The sequence below is a fragment of the Myodes glareolus genome, chromosome 8, assembly GCF_982192425.1.
Source record: "Myodes glareolus chromosome 8, mMyoGla1.1, whole genome shotgun sequence".
Classification (NCBI taxonomy): domain Eukaryota; kingdom Metazoa; phylum Chordata; class Mammalia; order Rodentia; family Cricetidae; genus Myodes; species Myodes glareolus.
The window spans coordinates 80,215,259-80,233,155 of NC_142033.1; the positions used below are offsets into that span (position 1 = coordinate 80,215,259).

A 17,897-nucleotide genomic window follows, 5' to 3' on the forward strand; every position below is an offset into this window, starting at 1 on the left:
TCAAAACTGTACTTCTATATGTTAATATCTTATGTCTAAAATCTTAATAAGAAGAGAAATGAAATCCTTGACTTTTAATAAATTGCAAGTATAAAATAATATAATACATTTTTAAAAAGCTTTCATCATTGCTAAATTTTCCCCTAACCAGAGCCATTGCTATATGCTTTTTATTGGGTCTGTAAACTAAAAATAAATACACTGGAAGGCACTTGAACCACATCCACACTGGCACATCTGGGAAGTAGTTTCTGTTTAAAACTATTTGGTATAAGGAACTTGCTGACAGTGATAGATTCCAAGTCACATTTTTCATTAAATGCAAACATCAGTTGATGTTGGTTTTGCAAAATTGCCTGTGCCCCTTTCTTGGCGAGGAGTCTGTAATGTGAGTTTCCAGCATGTTAGCTATTCCCTTGAAATGATATTCCTCATTCCCCTCTAGGTCTTCTTTCCACACTCTCCTTGCATCTTCAGAGTTGTTGAAATTAATGACTAATGTATGCAGGCCTAAATGTGTTCCTGCAGCCCATAATGTTGTTAATTAGTGCCTAGGTTTGACAGGGTATCATAAAACTGTGGATATTGTTTTCTATGCAAAATGGCACATGTAGGGTTATAAAGTACAACCCATTAATTCACTCCATAAAATAGACACTAACATATTGGTGGGAAGGATTAGCATATTCAGGTTAACGGGATCAAATGTCATTTTGCAAGCAGCTTAACGCCTTGTCCAAGTTATTTTCTGACAGCTCATTAGTTTTTAATTTTTGCTGGCATCAGAAAAGCCCCTCATGCACAGCAGTAGAGCTGTGGTAGCCTGCACTGACGAACGAGGCCAAGCCAGTGTGCCTGGCAGACACTGGGCAGACACAATCAGTTCTATGACAGCTAGTTCAATCAAGACTGGCAAGGCTGCAAGGAGTCCCAGTTAGAAAGAACTCACCCATATAGCAAATGGGCTAGAAACAAACAAACAAGCAAACAAACAAGACAGTGATTTCTTCTGTCATGATTTCCAAAGAGGTTTTACTGTGCTCTGTCTTCATAGACTGTTAAGTTTTAGGGGGCTGAAACCTTCAGGCCTTACTTCACACTCACAGATATGAGAAATATATAATCACGGAATACATGGAGATTACAGACATGTAAAAATATCTGTGATCATGAGTAGATACTTCTAGCCTGGACTGACCTCCTAACTGCATCAGTTAAGACACCCTTGGTATGATGTGTTCTTGATCTTCACCTACTAAATTATAAGTGCTTCCATTTGTTTGGTTCTGTAAGTTTCCCCTTTCCCATTCCAGTCCTTGCTGTGATTCCTCAGGCTTCCTCACACATTTGTAGCTGTCATGGTCCACGGTCACCAGTAATGATAACGGCAACTGTTCCAGTCTCACAGGGCTCTCACAAAGATGCAGACTGTCACTGCGGTGCCAAAGCCCCCATTGTGGCAGCTGCCTTTCTCGCTAGACCCAGAAACCAGTAAAGCAGGATAGAGAGGAGGAGGCAAAAGCCTTTGAAAACGGAATGAATCAGCGAGGAAATGCCATGAATTGGACAGTGATTGAGTTAATGATACTCAGATCTGAATAAAATTTATAAAATCAGACAGGGTGTATGCGATTATACTCTGTTAAGTTTTTCACTGTTACTAAAGTGGGTATTGGACTCACATGAATTTGATTTTATTTTTTTTGCCATGATAATAGCAAAGCTTCCTCTTCCTTAAATATATTAATATTCACACAAACCTGATAAAATGAACAGGAAAATATAGTTACTGTTATTAAGAAATGAGAACTTTGGGCCTCTGTATTCTGGAGTTTGGTTTGCAATCTATGGCCTACTTTTTCCAAAGTCCTGCTTATTCCTTTATTGGGCTTCCCAAAGACTCACACAATACAATATAATACAGCCATAGAGTGTAGGGACCAGTACACCATGATCCATAAAGAGGGTGCCAGTTTCTCTGTACACTAAGATTCAATTATAAATGAAGAGCACCCATCACCCAAGACACCATGATTTAAATAGAGAGAGCCCCAATCTCCAAGCACACTACAGTTAGCCTACAGACACACCATTCTATTTTTATAACGACAGGAAAACTTGTCTTAATGAATTGATGCTCAGCTCTGGATTTACAATGAACCCTTGGAAATCAAATTCTGGTTGCATAGTATCTGAACTAGGGGCCCATATTCAAGAAAGAACACAGTTTGACAGGGGAGAAAGAGATGTGCGTGTGACTTAGTAAAAGTGTTGAGGACCAGGAGAGTAATCAGTCCATTTAAAAGGAATTACAAAGAGGATAATAAAGCTGCCATTATAACAATGGGTTACATAGGGACAAGCAACCTTCTGAGAATCCAGCCACTATCTTCAGGAGAGAGTGGTAGGGAATGACAGCTTAGAGTTGCTGTATAGGGTACACTTTCTTCACCTTCGTTTGCTTCACACCCAGATAGGGCTCTAGACATCCTGGGAAGACAAGAAGGAATTAATAGGTGTTATAAATATAATCATGCTATAATAAATATTATGTGCAAACCATTACTATTTATCTTTCACATAAAATGAATATCATAAGCTTTATTTATTGAAATGGCCAATTTAATTTTTACATTTAATTTATATAGGTTATAAAATAAAATGCATTATATATGTACACTATTTATTTCTATTAAAATACAAAATGCATTTTAAATGTTAATATTAATTATTGGATATAATTAAATGTTAATTATTATGACTTCATTCAAAAGCAGACCACTTATATGATGGTTCTGGCCATCAAAGCTTCCTACCATTTGTGCTGTGCACTGTCAAGGCTCTGGTGACTCTCATAGAATCAATTCCATTGCACTGCTAACTGTATAGAATACAGAACATGACCATTTGAAAATCACAATCAGTGTTATTGTCATTATAGTATAGGACTATAATTACATATAATAATATGTAATGGTTAATAATGATTGTCAGCCAAGTTCTGAGAATGTCTGGAGGAGTTTATAGATTGTATTAATTAAGACTGAAGACAACTCTGAGGGTGACACCATTCTGTGAGCTGGGGTCCTGAAATAAATGATCAAGAGAAATCTGACAGAACACCATCATTCCTCTCTCTGTGCTTCCATACTGTGGATGAAGAATTAGCTTGCTGCCTGCTGCTCTACCTCCATTCCTCCCCATGACACACTGTAGCTACAGACTGTGAGACACAACAAACCCTTCCTTCTTTAAGGCACTTTTATTAGTTATTTTTGTCACAGCAACAAGAAAAATAGTCAATCCATTATACTCTGCTCTCAATCCCTAGTATAGAAGATAGAGAGTATACCTCTGCTTATCAGCAACAGAAGCTCAGAATGTATCCATTAAATCAAGCATGACTGTATGAACACAGTAGAGAGCACTGAAGGGGCATTGAACAGGAGCATAGGTCTTTCGCTGGGTTTGCCATGTTTCCTCCATCTAGCTTTTGTGGTCCATGGATGACAGTCCCACAATTTTCATACAAGGTTGAACACCTTCAACCAGGTAGCCAGTGGCATCAGATAGAGTATTCTTTGATACTGAGAACCTAGTACATGGTTCTCAGCTTGTCCTCTCTAATTTTTTATTTACTTCTTGGAAATTTTCTGCTTTAAATTCATCACACTTTCTTCACCTTCGGTTGCTTCACACCCAGATAAGGTATGCTCCATGTTTGTTCCTTCTCTGCTTGTGGACAGGGGAGTTCCCTTCTCTCCAAATCCCTGACAACTAATTTTCCTTATATTGGGATTATGTCTTTTTGTCTATTCACAGTCAGAGATACTTTTCTGATATCTGCCTTAGTCCCTTCCATCTAAGAACTCTTAAGAGTCTCACAATGCTTTGTGAATAAGAACCTAACTATTAAGATGACTTCCGAAGTAAAAAGACACTTCAAGCCACTATCACTGTTACCTCCTCCCATTCATTCTAACACCATGCCCTGACTTAACAACACATTGACACTATTAGGGAGTTGAATTGATTGCACATTTTTATGAGTTCTATTTACACAAGTTTCTACTTGGGTACTTCATCCGCTGTGTCCTGTAAACAACACAGAAGACTTTCATTCACGGTTGGGGAAGCCAGAGAATACAACAAAATAAGAGAACTGATTAACTGTGCATTTGATTCAGACCTGATTCTTAGGAACAATGAACTTTCAACAAATCACTCATTTGTACTTAAATTTATTTAATGAACTTGAGCCACTAAAACTTTCTCATGGAATGGTACACACGTTAATTTAATTGTACATCCAAATACATGTTTGTAATATCTTAAGTGTGTGTGTGTGTGTGTGTGTGTGTGAGAGAGAGAGAGAGAGAGAGAGAGAGAGAGAGAGAGAGAGAGAGAGAGGGAGTGCAGTGGCAGCATGGTAATGGTGACTATGAAGGAGATGACTTGCATTATCAAGTCTGCTTATGCAGACTTGCAATATGCAGTCTGCTATTTTATGGGCAATGTGAAGAGAATGTAGATGAGAGACAGCTTGAATGCAACAAATAGAAATTTAGGAAATCACAATTGCCTATGGAGGAAAGGTGATGCATCACAAGGAAGAAAGAAAGATGAAATGGAAGGAGATAATATTGTCTTAAGATTTGCTTCATGAATTCAAATTATAATTTGAATAATGGTGCTTGTTTCCACATTGGTGAGTACAGATCACTTATTTAGCTTCATTTATGCAATATTTTCTTTTCATAACTACTTATTGATCACACACTGGCATGTTGTTAAGTGTTTGATTTTTGTGATGATGTTTGTCTTTTCGTGAATGATGTGATACAGAAGAGAAGGAAGAATTTTCTCCCTAGAATGTCTCATCTTTCCCCAAGTTTCAATGAGAAATGTCGGAGTCATCTGAAAGAGAAATTATGGATAAAGACTTGAGATTCATTTAAGTTCAGTGGTTCAAGGTTATTTTGTAGGCCCAAGAGGAGGATGACGAAAAGGAAAACTGGGAGAGGGAGTAAGAGAAAGAATGGAGAAAAGAGAGAGAGGTAAAGTGTGTGTGGGGGGAACATGATGCAGGAGAATTGTCTGTATTCTGTCAATCATATTTTAATAAAATGCTGATTGGTCAGGCAGGCAGTATAGGCGGGATAGCCAGACAGGAAGTAGAGGTGGAGCAAAGAGACTGGGAGTATTCTGGGACACAGGAAGGTCCCTCAGCCACTCCTGTGCAGACCACTGAAGCGGCAACATGTAAGCTGACAGCTGAAAAAGGTACCAAGCCATATGGCTAACATAGATCAGAATAATGGGTTAAGATAAGTAATAAGAACTAATAAGTAGCCTGACCTAATGGGCCAATCAGCTTATGGAGTCCTGTGTGTAATTTCTCTTTGGGATTTGCCGGCTGTGGGGTAATGGGTGGAACAGAAACCCCAACAATCAGGCCTCTCATGTTACATATGGCGCCCACGTGGATAACTGAATCCACAGAAAGCTTGAGAAAGCTTTGGAAAGAATAGAGTAAAGCATGGTTTCTTGGTAGGAGGCAAGCAAGCACTCTCATCTAAGGGAGGCTTCCTGACTCAGCTTCGACTGCAAAACCTTGCAGCTCTTTTAAAAGGTCCTGTTACAAAACACTTAAATGGTGTTGATGAAAAGCTGAATGCATGCTTTTCGTGTTTTTAGCTGTAGCAGGAGAAAAGCTGCGCTGTTTAAAAATGCCGGCTTTCTGGGCTGTCCTGCCAGGGCAAACTCTGACTCTTTCAGGCAGGCAATCCGACTGAATGTGGTCTGTGAGCAGAATGCTGCAGCTTTCTTGCCAGCGGGACCTTGAAACACTACAGAGTTGTGGCAATGAAAATGGCTCCAGCGGTACCTCTGCCATGAGGCTGGAAAGCTAAGAAATGGGATGGATCTAGCCGTCAAAGCCACAGCTCTCCATATTGTTTAGTAAATTAAAGGCTCATGTAGTCAGAAAAAGAGAGATACAGTAAAGAGAGATTCAAAGAGGAAAAAGCCTCTAAATGGTTTACTATGTGTTAAAAATATATGCAGGCTAAAGGTTAAAGTCATTAAAAATAAAAAAGAAAGGGAGAAATAGGGTGTGGTGGTACACACCTTTAATCCCAATGCCTGGGAGGCAGAGGCATATTGACCTCTGTGACTTCAAGGGGCAGAGGTAGATTGACCTCTGTGACCTCAAGGTGTGGTAGTACACACCTTTAATCCCAATGCCTGGGAGGCAGAGACAGACAGATCTCTGAGTTCAAGGTGTGGTAGCACACACCTTTAATCCTAGCACTGGGGAAGCAGAGACAAGTGGATCTCTGTGAGTTCAAGGTGTGATAGCAAACACCTTTGAGCCCAGTACTGGGGAGGCAGAGACAAGAATCTCTGTGAGTTCAAGGACAGCCTGGTCTACAGAGTTATTCCAGGACAAAGATATATACAGAGAACCTGTCTCAAAAAGCCAAAAATAAAAGTAAAAATATAAGAAATAGAGGTTAAAGTAAAGTCACATAAAGATGGAAAATACCCAGAGAATCTTGACACTGTATGCTAGTATGCTCTCTTTGAATTGTTTAAATGCCAAGAAAGGAACAACAGTTGCTAAAAGACTTTTGTTTATAAATGCTGCTGAACTAACCCAAGATAGGTATTTTGAAAATACCTTGGCTTCAAAACTGAAGTCAAAAGGTTTGTTACTTTGGAGAAGAGATTTTGCTTTTGTTTCCACAGAAAATGAGAGGTTGTGGATTCATTCTGAGTTAAGAAAAATCCAGTATGATCAAGGAAGGCCACCTGAGAAATCTCTAACAGGAACAGATGGCTCAGATGTCTGAATTCTACATCCAGAACAGATTCAAGCCTGAGATGATCGAAACTCACAGGATACTGCAGACATGACTTGATTATCACTCTAAATTTTCTTTAGGTCCCCATAAGATTATCAGCGCCCCCAACCAGCAGGAAGTAGCCTGAAATACTATGCCCACATTCCCAACAAATGTACTATGGGTATTTTCCTTTGTTTTTGTTTTTTTTTTTTAAAAAAGAGGGAAATGATGCGGGAGAATTGTCTGTATTCTGTCAATCATATTTTAATAAAACACTGATTGGCCAGGCAGGCAGTATAGGCAGGAAAGCCAGGCAGGAAGTAGAGGTGGAGCAAAGAGACTGGGAGTATTCTGGGACACAGGAAGCTCCCTCAGCCACTCCTGCGCAGACCACTGAAGCGGCAACATGTAAGCTGACAGCTGAAAAAGGTACCAAGCCATATGGCTAACATAGATCAGAATAATGGGTTAAGATAAGTCATAAGAACTAATAAGTAGCCTGACCTAATGGGCCAATCAGCTTTATAACCTTATGGAGTCCTGTGTGTAATTTCTCTTTGGGATTTGCCGGTTGTGGGGTACCTGGCGAGACAGAAACCCCAACAAGCAGGCCTCTCATGCTACAGGAACATAACATGACCACCACTCAGTTTGCTGTTATTTGAAATGATCCAGCTAATTTCAAGGTTACGTAGAGAAAAGTAATGAAGATTGCCATTTAACAGCTTTCTATTTAACATGTAACATATTAATTATGGCATGATTAAACTCTTTATTTAAAAAATGTTTTCTTTAATGGATCTTTGGGATGTAGACTTTTTCAGGACTATGGTGATGTTTGGCTGGAGGTTTTGCACTTTTGTTATCTCATTTTCTAGATCAAATGGTGTTGTTTTTAACTGCTGCTCTATCAGACTTGAAAACTGAACTTGCAACCTCCACAAGAAAGCAAAGTCTGGGCATAAAAATAACAAATAAAATCTGAATGACATACAAGTTCTCAAAATCCTTATTAAGAGTCAGTACCAAAGGCTGGAAAGAGGGCTCAGCAGTTAAGAGAGATGGCAGCACTACCAGTGGATCAAAACTTAGTTCTCAGCACTCACATTGTGGCTAACAACACCCTGCAACTCCAGTTCCAGGTGATCCAATGTCCATTTCTGACTTCTGAGGGCGCTGCATGCATGTGGTGCAGAGACATGCATACAGGTAAAATACCCATGCACATAAAGTGAAATGAAACCAATCTAAAAATGGGTCATTATCTATAAAATACAGAATAAAATATATAACACCCTAATCACCTGAGCATAATCTTCCCAACCTCCATTAATGAACATAATATTGCCTTTCCTTTCAAAACAGTAATCATCTGAAATTGGCGAGGCAATGCAAACTATTTATAATTTGTGGCATAATTTATACTCATTTTTGACTATGCATTTTGAAAATTCTAAGAGCTCATTCTAAGTACTTCAGCACTCAAGAGTGGTTTCAGAGTATTTACTACAAAAAGGAAAGCATATAAAAGTGGGTAATGAAAAATAAACCCATATGAATTTAAAATAATATTATAGCTGTTAAAACTGTGATCTATTATTTTTGCTCTTTTGCCTTGGTTATTATTGCCAAGAAAAAGTTAAAGTAGACTTTTAAATAATTAAATACATTAAGTTAAAATTTATTTTGTAGCACCTACATAAGCAGCTCATAACCACATAGAACTCTAGCTCCAGTGGGATCAGGATTTTATAAACTCTGTGAGCACATGGCATATAACTACATGTGTGCACACCCGGAGATAAACATAATTAAAAACCTTTTAAAATTATGTAACTGCAATACTATTCTTATGACTGTCAAAATAAACTCATTCTTTGTTCATATGTAACACATAGTCTATTTCTGTTTCTTCCCAAACATATATTTATTAAAATAAGGCCAAACTTGCTACTTACACAGGTTGATTCTGTGCAGTATCCAACCTTTTACCTGCCACATTTACTCTCGCTTGGATTTGGTCCTGGAGACATATCCTGTATACCAACCTAGCCTCCTCTGTCCTTATGATTTAAATCCACCAAAGCCATTTACAACTTTTAAACCCAACCTACCCACACATCCTGTTTTCTACCCTAACCTGCTATGACCATATCAGATTTAAAACTAAGAAAAGATATCTTCATGCCCAAATCCCATTGCATAAATAACAATAAATAAAAGAGCAAACCAGTATCATCTCTCCAAACTGACAACCAGTCCTGGAGAAATATTTGCAAGTTAGAATTTTCTTGATGAACCCCAAGATGCAGAATTGAACAGCAATCAGAAACTTCACACAGAAATTCACAGAGTCTAAAAATGACTCAGAGAAATAGCTCAATGAAACTAAGGAGAAGATGCTTAAAGAGAATACATATCTGAGTAATGCCCAGGAAATCATAATCATAAGGCTGATGGAAATGTCAATCCATGAATTAGATTGTGGAGTAGGAGGGTCTTCTGTCAATATATTACGTTTATTGGTTAAATAAAGAAGCTGCCTTGGCCTTTTGTTAGGCCAGCCCTTATGTGGGTGGAGTAGACAGAACAGGATTCTGGGAGGAAGAAGGCAGTGTGGCAGACACCATGGCTTTCCTCTCTGAGATGAACACTGGTTAGACTCATGCCGGTAAGCCACAGTCATGTGGGCAATACAGATTATTAGAAATGGGTTAGATCAAGATGTGAGAGTTAGCCAAGAAGAGGCAAGATATAATGGGCTAGGCAGTGTTTAAGTGAATACAGTTTCCATGTAATTATTTCAGGTAAAGCTAGCGGGAGCCAGGCCATGGGAAGTAGCCCACTGCTCCTAAATACAACAGAGTGGTGGAGCTGGGCGGCGGGAAGCAGTCCTTTTACAATAAGGTTGGAATTCATTAAGGAGATTGAAACACTGAAGAGGACTAGAGGTGAAAGAAACTTAAACTTAACAAACTCTACAGCTCACCAAAAAACTCAAAGAAAAGTCTTACAAGTAGAATAGATCAAGTAGATGATAGAATGCCTAAAGTTGAATGTTAAGTACATGTTGTGGTCCAAATAAACAAGGAATATGAACAATTTATTTAAAAAACACAGGAAAGGAATATGCAGAAAATGTGGGATACCATAAACAAAGTGAAACAAACCTTTGAATTATAGTCATAGATGAGGGGCAAGAGTTCCAAGTCAATAGTTTGGAACAGATCTTCAACAAGAGCATTGAAGAAAACTTCCCAAATGGAGGAAAGACACCAAGTAGACAAGACTAGAACAAAAAGTCACCATGGCATAGCACATCTAAAACACCAAGGATACATAACAGAGAGGGTATACTGAAAACTTCAAACAAGCAAAAAAATGAAAAATGTAAGTCGCATATAATGAAAAACCCTTCAGAATAACCTCTTTTTTCTCAGTGAAAACTTTGAAAACCAGAGAACCTGGAACAATGCAAGTCTTTTATTTTTTACTTTTTTCTTTTATTGAAAATGGATTCTTTTCTCATACAATATATTCTGATTACAATTTTCCCTCACTCTACTCCAGTTCTTAAAACACTATGACAGTCAGCCTAGATTAATAGACTCAGCAAAAGCAAGACAAAATGGGAAAATAAAAACATTCCATGACATGAATAGCCAAACAAACAAACAAACAAAAAACAAATCCAAGAAATCAACTCAAAGGTAACACAGGAATGAACATAGTCAATAGACAACATAAAACCATAATCTTTGAAATGCAAAGCACCACGGAGAATACAAACAGCACCAAAATTTAACAGAATAATGACGACAGCTAATACACATTCTCAATAAGTGGCCTCAGGTAAAATATACAGACTGATTGAAAAACCAAGAAAAAGTTCATCTATATATTATTTAAAAGAAACACTTCTTAGCTTTAAAGATGGGACTTGTTTTCGAAAAAAAAATAGACAACAATAATCTAAAGAAATGCAACCAAAAAGTAATTCTATAGGAATTCTTATACTAATATCTGACAATACAGCTTTAAGTTAAATCCAGTAAGAAGAGATAATCAGAAATATTTCTTTTTAATCAAGGGAACTGTTATATAGTTAACCAAGAAGACATCACTATCCTAAACACATATGCACCAAAGTTAGATGTACCCAATTTCATAAAAGAATAAAAATAAAAGAAAGGAAAGAAGGAAGGAAGGAAGGAAAAGAAAGGAAGGAAAGGAAAAACTACTACTGTATTTAAAGACAGAGTTTAACACAGATTTTTAAAAATGAGATGATTTCAATCCCACATTTTCACCAATGGACAATTCATCTGGACAAAAATAATCAGAAAAATATAAGGTTTAATTGACATCATACATCAAATGGACTTAATAGATATCTACAGAAAATTACCTCCTAAACACATAGAATAAACATTTTACTCAATAACACATGGAAGCTTTTCTAAAATAGACCACAGAACAGGGCATCAAATAAATCTTAATAATTTCAAAAATGCTAAAATAACTTCATGTATCTTATCTGAACACAATCCAACAACTTGAAACTGACAGCAAACAGATCTTTAGTAAATACATAAACTCATGGGGACTAAACAACTGTGTACTGAACAATGAATGGGTCAAAGAAGAAATCAAGAGAGAAATAAAAAATGTTCAATAACTATAGGAAACAAAAACAAGGAAACCTCTTGGAAATATGGAAAGTAGTCCAATGAGGTAAATTTATAGCTCTAAGTTACTACATGGAAAAATCATAAAGAGAGCAAATAAACGGCTTAATGATGCAACTAAAAATTGATAAAAATAACAAATTATATTCAAACCCAGGTGACATGAATAAATAACAAAATTTTATCAGAAATTGATGAAATATAAACAATGAAAAGAACAATATCATCTTAAGAGCTGGTTGTTTTGTTTCATTAAGAAGAGAAACAAAATTGACAGATTTACTTTTGGACCAATTAACCAAAGGAAAAGAGTCCACCAAAATTAACAGAACCAGGAATTAGTAATGAAATTTTACAAAAGACACCATAAAAACTCAGAGTAGTATAAGGAAACATTTAAAAACTTATACTTCATTAAGTTGGAAATAAAACTAAAAGAAATGCATCAAGTTTTAGATTCAACTAAGTCATCAAATTTAAATCAGTAAGTAGTCCAGAGCCTAAAGAGACCAATAACAAATAAGGATATTTACTATTATACCAAAGCAATTATAAAGTGCAATCTCAAACAAAATGCCAATTTGATTCTTCATAGAAATAGAAAAAAAATCCTAAGACATATACACAGAAGACTTAAGACACAAAGGAATTCTCTACAAAAGGAACAATGCTGAAGAGATTGCAATTCCAGATGCTAAGATAAATTATAGAGGAATAGCAATACAATTAATATAGTACTGGCACAAAAACAGACATTTAGGTTAATGAAATAAAGAAACTGAGGACCCAAACGTCACTCAATATAAATTCAACAATCTAAGAGTTGGCAAAGATACCCAAAGCACAAGCTGGCAATAAAATTATCTTCAACAAATGGAGCTGGGCAACATGGATATATGCGTGGAGAAGAATAAAATTATACTCATATTCTACCTTGCACAAAACTACCTCCAAACGGATCAAAAAACTAAATATCAAACTGAAACACTAAAATTTTTCAAAGAAAACATAAGCATCACTCTACACTGCACAATTAAAAGGACTTTCTGAACATAGTTACACTTGCCCAAGAATTAAGGTGTGATTGTAAACTGAATCTATTACTCAAAAGGCTAAAAATCAATCTACCAGTGACCCAGCCATGCCACTCCTCGGCATATGTCCAAAGAATTTGACATCCTACTCTGAAGATACTTGTTCATTGCTGTTCTGTTCATAATATCGAGGAAATGGAGACAATCTAAATGCTTTTCAACTTTCAACTGATTGTGAAAATATGGTGTATATATGCTGTGAAATACTACTCATCTGTAAAGAAAAATGAAATAATGAATTTTTCAGATAAATGATGAGAAAAAGAAAAAAATCATATTGAGTGAGTTAACCCATATTCAGAAAGTCACATGTTTCATGTTCTCTCTCATCTGAGGCTCCTAGCTACAAATTTTCAGATGTGAATACATATCCTGGAGTAACTGCATGAATCATGAAAGGAAAAAAGAACCACTGTTGGTAGAACGGTAGGGAGGGAAATAAGAGGTTACACATAATCTGACCAGAAAAATGGGGGAAAAAACCAAACAGGTGTTCTAATTAGCCATTGAAACCAAAAATAAATACAGAAGGAGGGAAGAAGTTGAAATAATAGTAAGGATATCTAAAAGATTCATCTAAAACATTGACTTATAATACATGTAAGTCTATATACACATAGTTTAGATGAACAAGGCTCCCTTCAAGAGTCAAAGATCACATTAAAAAAACAGACATCAGGCATGAGGCATGAGAAATCCTCCTTTGAATTGTTGGTCCAGGAGACTCCCAAAGCATACAAACTATTGCTTTTGCCTTTGATTGTCCACCAAAAGTGAAAGCTAAGCTCCTATGGATGAAGACACCAGTTATTTCCAATACAGGGCTCAGAGATCCTTGAGCTGGTAATGATCTGAATGCCTTCTCCATGAGGACTAGTTTTCATGTTACCTGAAAGTACCATGCAATCTTCCAAAGGAGTGACGCAGCCAAGAGCCCTACCCAGCTATGACTCCTATGAACCACAACAATGGTCAGAACAACATGGCACCATAATCCCAAGGATGCAGTAGTGGTGCACATACCTTAGCAGCAATCAATAGGTCTTTAATTTGTCTAGAGACTAACTCAACAAAAAGTAAATGAGGACTGGTTATAGGAATCTTGCTAATAACTCAGGGTTTGTGAAGTCATTGATCTTGGAGTAGAACCTACAACCACTGTTTGCTAAACCAACATAATCCCTTAATTATACTATAAATATTTGTCCTAGTACCCACAGATCAGTGAAATCCTTGCAATTCACCAATAAAACTTTTCTTTGTGGTAGGTGGAAATCAATACTGAAAATAAAATCAAAATGTATGATTGTGGTGCACCAATAGATACATCTACAAAATAACTCCCTCACCTGAGGCTCTGGGGACATTGAAGAAAAGGGGTCAAAATGGTTGTAAGAGCCATAGGATCAGGGAATTTGCTGTGAGACTTTATCTTCTGGTAATTTCAGAAGTCACACCTATAAATCTCACCAAAATGACTATATAAACTTGAGCCAAACATGGACAACAATAATAGACACGCCAAAGTGCTGTGGAGTGGGGGATCCACAGAGGCACCAACCTACAGAAAGAACTACAGGCAACAAAGGAATCCTCAAAGTTAGAGGAATAGACGTCCCCAGAGAAGAGCACTCTATTTGGTTATCTAGTAACCACATGATAGTCTCTGAAAGCATGCATACAGATAGCATTCAAACTGAGCAGGTTACCTTATGAATATATACGTACATATAAGCATATGATGTTAATCAATACAAAAGATTCAGTAGATTTAAAAGAGAGCAAGGACGGCTCTGTGCTGGGACTTGAGGGAGGAAAGGGAAGGGAGAAGCAAAGTAGTTTTATAATAATCTGCAAACAAAAAACTTTTTAAAAAATCATAAAAATAATAAAATCAGGCAGCCATTGCTTGCAGTATATCGAGCTTTATAGAGACAGCAAGAACTGTGACTCTCAGAGGAAAATCAACTAAACAGAGACAAAGGATATCTCAAAAAGTCAAGAGACAGAATGTCCTCTTTGAATTCTTTATGTAAAGTTAGCTGAAGGAGCTCAAGAAGAAGCATGCAGATGATTCTACCAGCATCTCAGCGTTCTCTAAAAAGTGCTCATAGAGATGGAAGACAATGTCTTCTGAAGAAGGGAAAAAATCTGAAGACATGACAATGATTGACAAGGCTCATTATGAAAAAGAAATAAAAACCTGCACTTCTTCCAGAGGAGACCAAAAAGAAGTTCAAGGACCCCTATTCGCCCAAGGGCCTCTATCAACCTTCTCATTCTGTTCTGAATATCACCCCCAAATCAAAAAAAAAAAAAAAAAAGCATGCTGCCTTATCCATTGATGATGCTGCAAAGAAACTGGGAGCAATGTGGGACACCACCATTGTGGGTGACAAGTATTTCTAGGAAAAAACAAATGCCATGCTGAAGGAAAAATATGAAAAGGATATGGCTGCCTACAGAACCAAAGTAAAGCCTGGTGCAGTGAAAACTGGGGTGGTCAAGGCTGAAAGGGGCATGAAGAAGAAGGAAGAGAGAGATGAGGAGGAGGATGAAGAGAAGAATGACAAATTGATAGCCCCCCCCCCCCCGTGCACAACTCACTCCTTTCAAATAAAAAGATTGAAATTTAAGGCTGTGTATGATTTGCTTTTACAGTGTCTTTTTTTGTATGATCAATATACTACTTTACTCTCTGTAGATAATGCTGTCATGGTAGCCAATAACCCTGTTTGGTACAGTCTGGGGTTGTCAATTGACATACAAATTTAAAGTATATTCTCATTGGCGCATAACACTTGTTATTATATGGGGGTGGTAGTTTTTATTTTTCATTTTCACTGTCTATGAAGCAGCTTATATGAAGGTAATTGTTCTGTTAACTGAATACTACTCTAAAATTGCAAAAAAAAAGGAGAAAAGAAAAAATGCAGCTTTTTTGTTACCATTTTGAATGTTTCTAGGTAAATACAGTATTCTATTAGTACTGTTGTTCTTTTCATAGCTCTAATTTTTTTTATCTCTAGGGGAAATTTTCAATCACATGAATTATTACTGTGTTTATCTTTTCATATAGATAGCTGTAAAAAGCTTTTGGACTCACACTTTGCATATTGTGATGAGAGCAATAGCCTTTAAATTCATACTTAAAACTCCCAAACTGTGATCAGTTGGATAAGAGATATCACACAACCAACTGGCAAAGCCAAGCAGAATCAGTATTGTCATACCATGGGATTGTTAGGGTCAAACCACCAGAAAGTCTGTCCTTGAAGGAAATTTATGTTCTAATCCTTACATAAGGATACTTTTTTTTTAACTTCTATTACTGTGTAATGACAGTCATGTTCTGCAGTTTGCCTATTAAAGAAGACCTGAGACTGCATCCCCAGAAGTGAGAGCCTAAAATGCAAGACTGTTGTATTCAACTTTTTGTTGGCATTAGTCCCAACAAAGTTTATGAGAACAATGGCTATAATGCCTTTGCCCAATTATCTAAATATGGATTTAGGAAAATTGACTGCTTAAAAGTATTTTTGATTAGTGGAGTCAGATTTTGCTAAAATTATGCCCCATTGAAATTCAAAGCAAAGGCATGCTCCCCTGTATTGTGATTTTTCCCTTTATAAATCAGATAGGAATGACAATAAATGTTACATATTAGTGCTAGTTATTCAATCCATTCTTTAAAGTAAAACCCAAACTCATCATTAGAGCCATGCTATTCTGTTTAGCAGTTTAGGGGAGAATTTGGTAATCCTGTGGTCCTTTGGAATTACTGTTCTTTTAAAGTGCCATTGTTCTAAAAACACATTCTTGTAGTTCTATGTGTTTTTGTGTGTCTGGAGTGCTGTTTGTTAGATAATTTAGACTTTAGTTCTTTGCATTTGTGTTTGTCTATGTAATTTGAGGAGTAATACTGCACTTGTGTCTAGAATGATACTAATCAAGAAATAATTGTAGAATTTTAAAAATAATAAAAATAAGGATAGAAATTACTACACAGAAATTTTACTACAAAAGTTCCTTTTAAATGGAATGCCTGGCTTCCCGTACACTTGCCTCTTTCTTTCATGATGTTGACTGAGACATAGCAATCCAAAAGCAGGCATTCTTGTGTTGTTATTCAGCATGCTGCATTTGCTGGCTACCCTAAGCCCTCTGAATCACTTCTAAGCAATCTTGAATATTATGAAATGATATTAAACACATCGTACTCTTTGTGAATGCCAGTCATGAATATTTCATGATAGTAAACATTTGTTAATCTCCTGACATTTTGAGAGAAGGTTGGAGAAATATGACTTGTGCCTAAACTATGTTCTAAAAATGCATATATATTTTTCTCTATTAAAAGAAACATCAAACATCAAAGTTTCCATGTTTATTGATGAATCCACATGCTTGTTAAGAAAATTACCCTTAACGTTTAATAAATTTCATTTTACACATAATCAGGAGTTACCTTTTGTGTTGAGTCAGAAAATGAATTTCTTTGGTTCTTAGGTTCTAAAATGTCACCAAGTTTCTTGCTACACAGATTTTCATATAATTTTGAATTAATACTCTGTTTTAATTGGAAAAGGGAAAGCAGAAAGGACAGTAGTTGATGTTGATGAGTGCAGTAGCCAAAGTGATACCCGAATGATCCCCAAATACATTATTAAAAAGTCATATTCACTCTCCAGCAATGCTGAAATAAATGTTTCTTGGTAAATCTCTTGTGACTGTCTATGTAGCTTTGAAAGTGAAAGGCTGTGTCTACTTAATTTATACAAATCTCTGCAGGATATCAGTGCTATTGAAAGAAGTGGAAATACAGGAGAGCCCGGAACAACCTTTGCCTTCCTGCCCTGTAGTGCTAGAAACAAGCTCATGCTTTGACTTTGTAGTTGATGTTACACCAAGACACTGAGACTCTTTCTAACCAGTTATATGATTTCTCCATGTGGGCATGCTTCATAGCATTAGGAATTATCATTACAAAATATTTGTAACCTAAGATGTTAATCATATAAGAAAACTTGCTTAATATTTCATTTTCCATTCTCTTTGTCATTGGCAAAGTTTTTATACTACTCTCATAGCAATGCTTCATATCATAATATTTAAGATTAGAATCATGCTCAGAATGGGTTCAAATAACAAAAAGAAAGATTCCCATAACTCAATCTATTACATACTGGTAGGAAAACTCCATTAGACCTAACCAGACCATTTTCTTAATGAACATTTTTTTTCCTTTTAAAAAGTAAATCAGTACA

The 17,897-nt window shown here is 36.5% G+C and overlaps 1 pseudogene; it reads left to right on the forward strand.

Annotated features, from left to right (window-relative positions):
- LOC146893918 (nuclear autoantigen Sp-100-like) overlaps positions 1-17,517 on the forward strand; it is a 52,791-nt pseudogene extending 35,274 nt beyond the window's left edge.
- Positions 17,518-17,897: the final 380 nt, after the last annotated feature.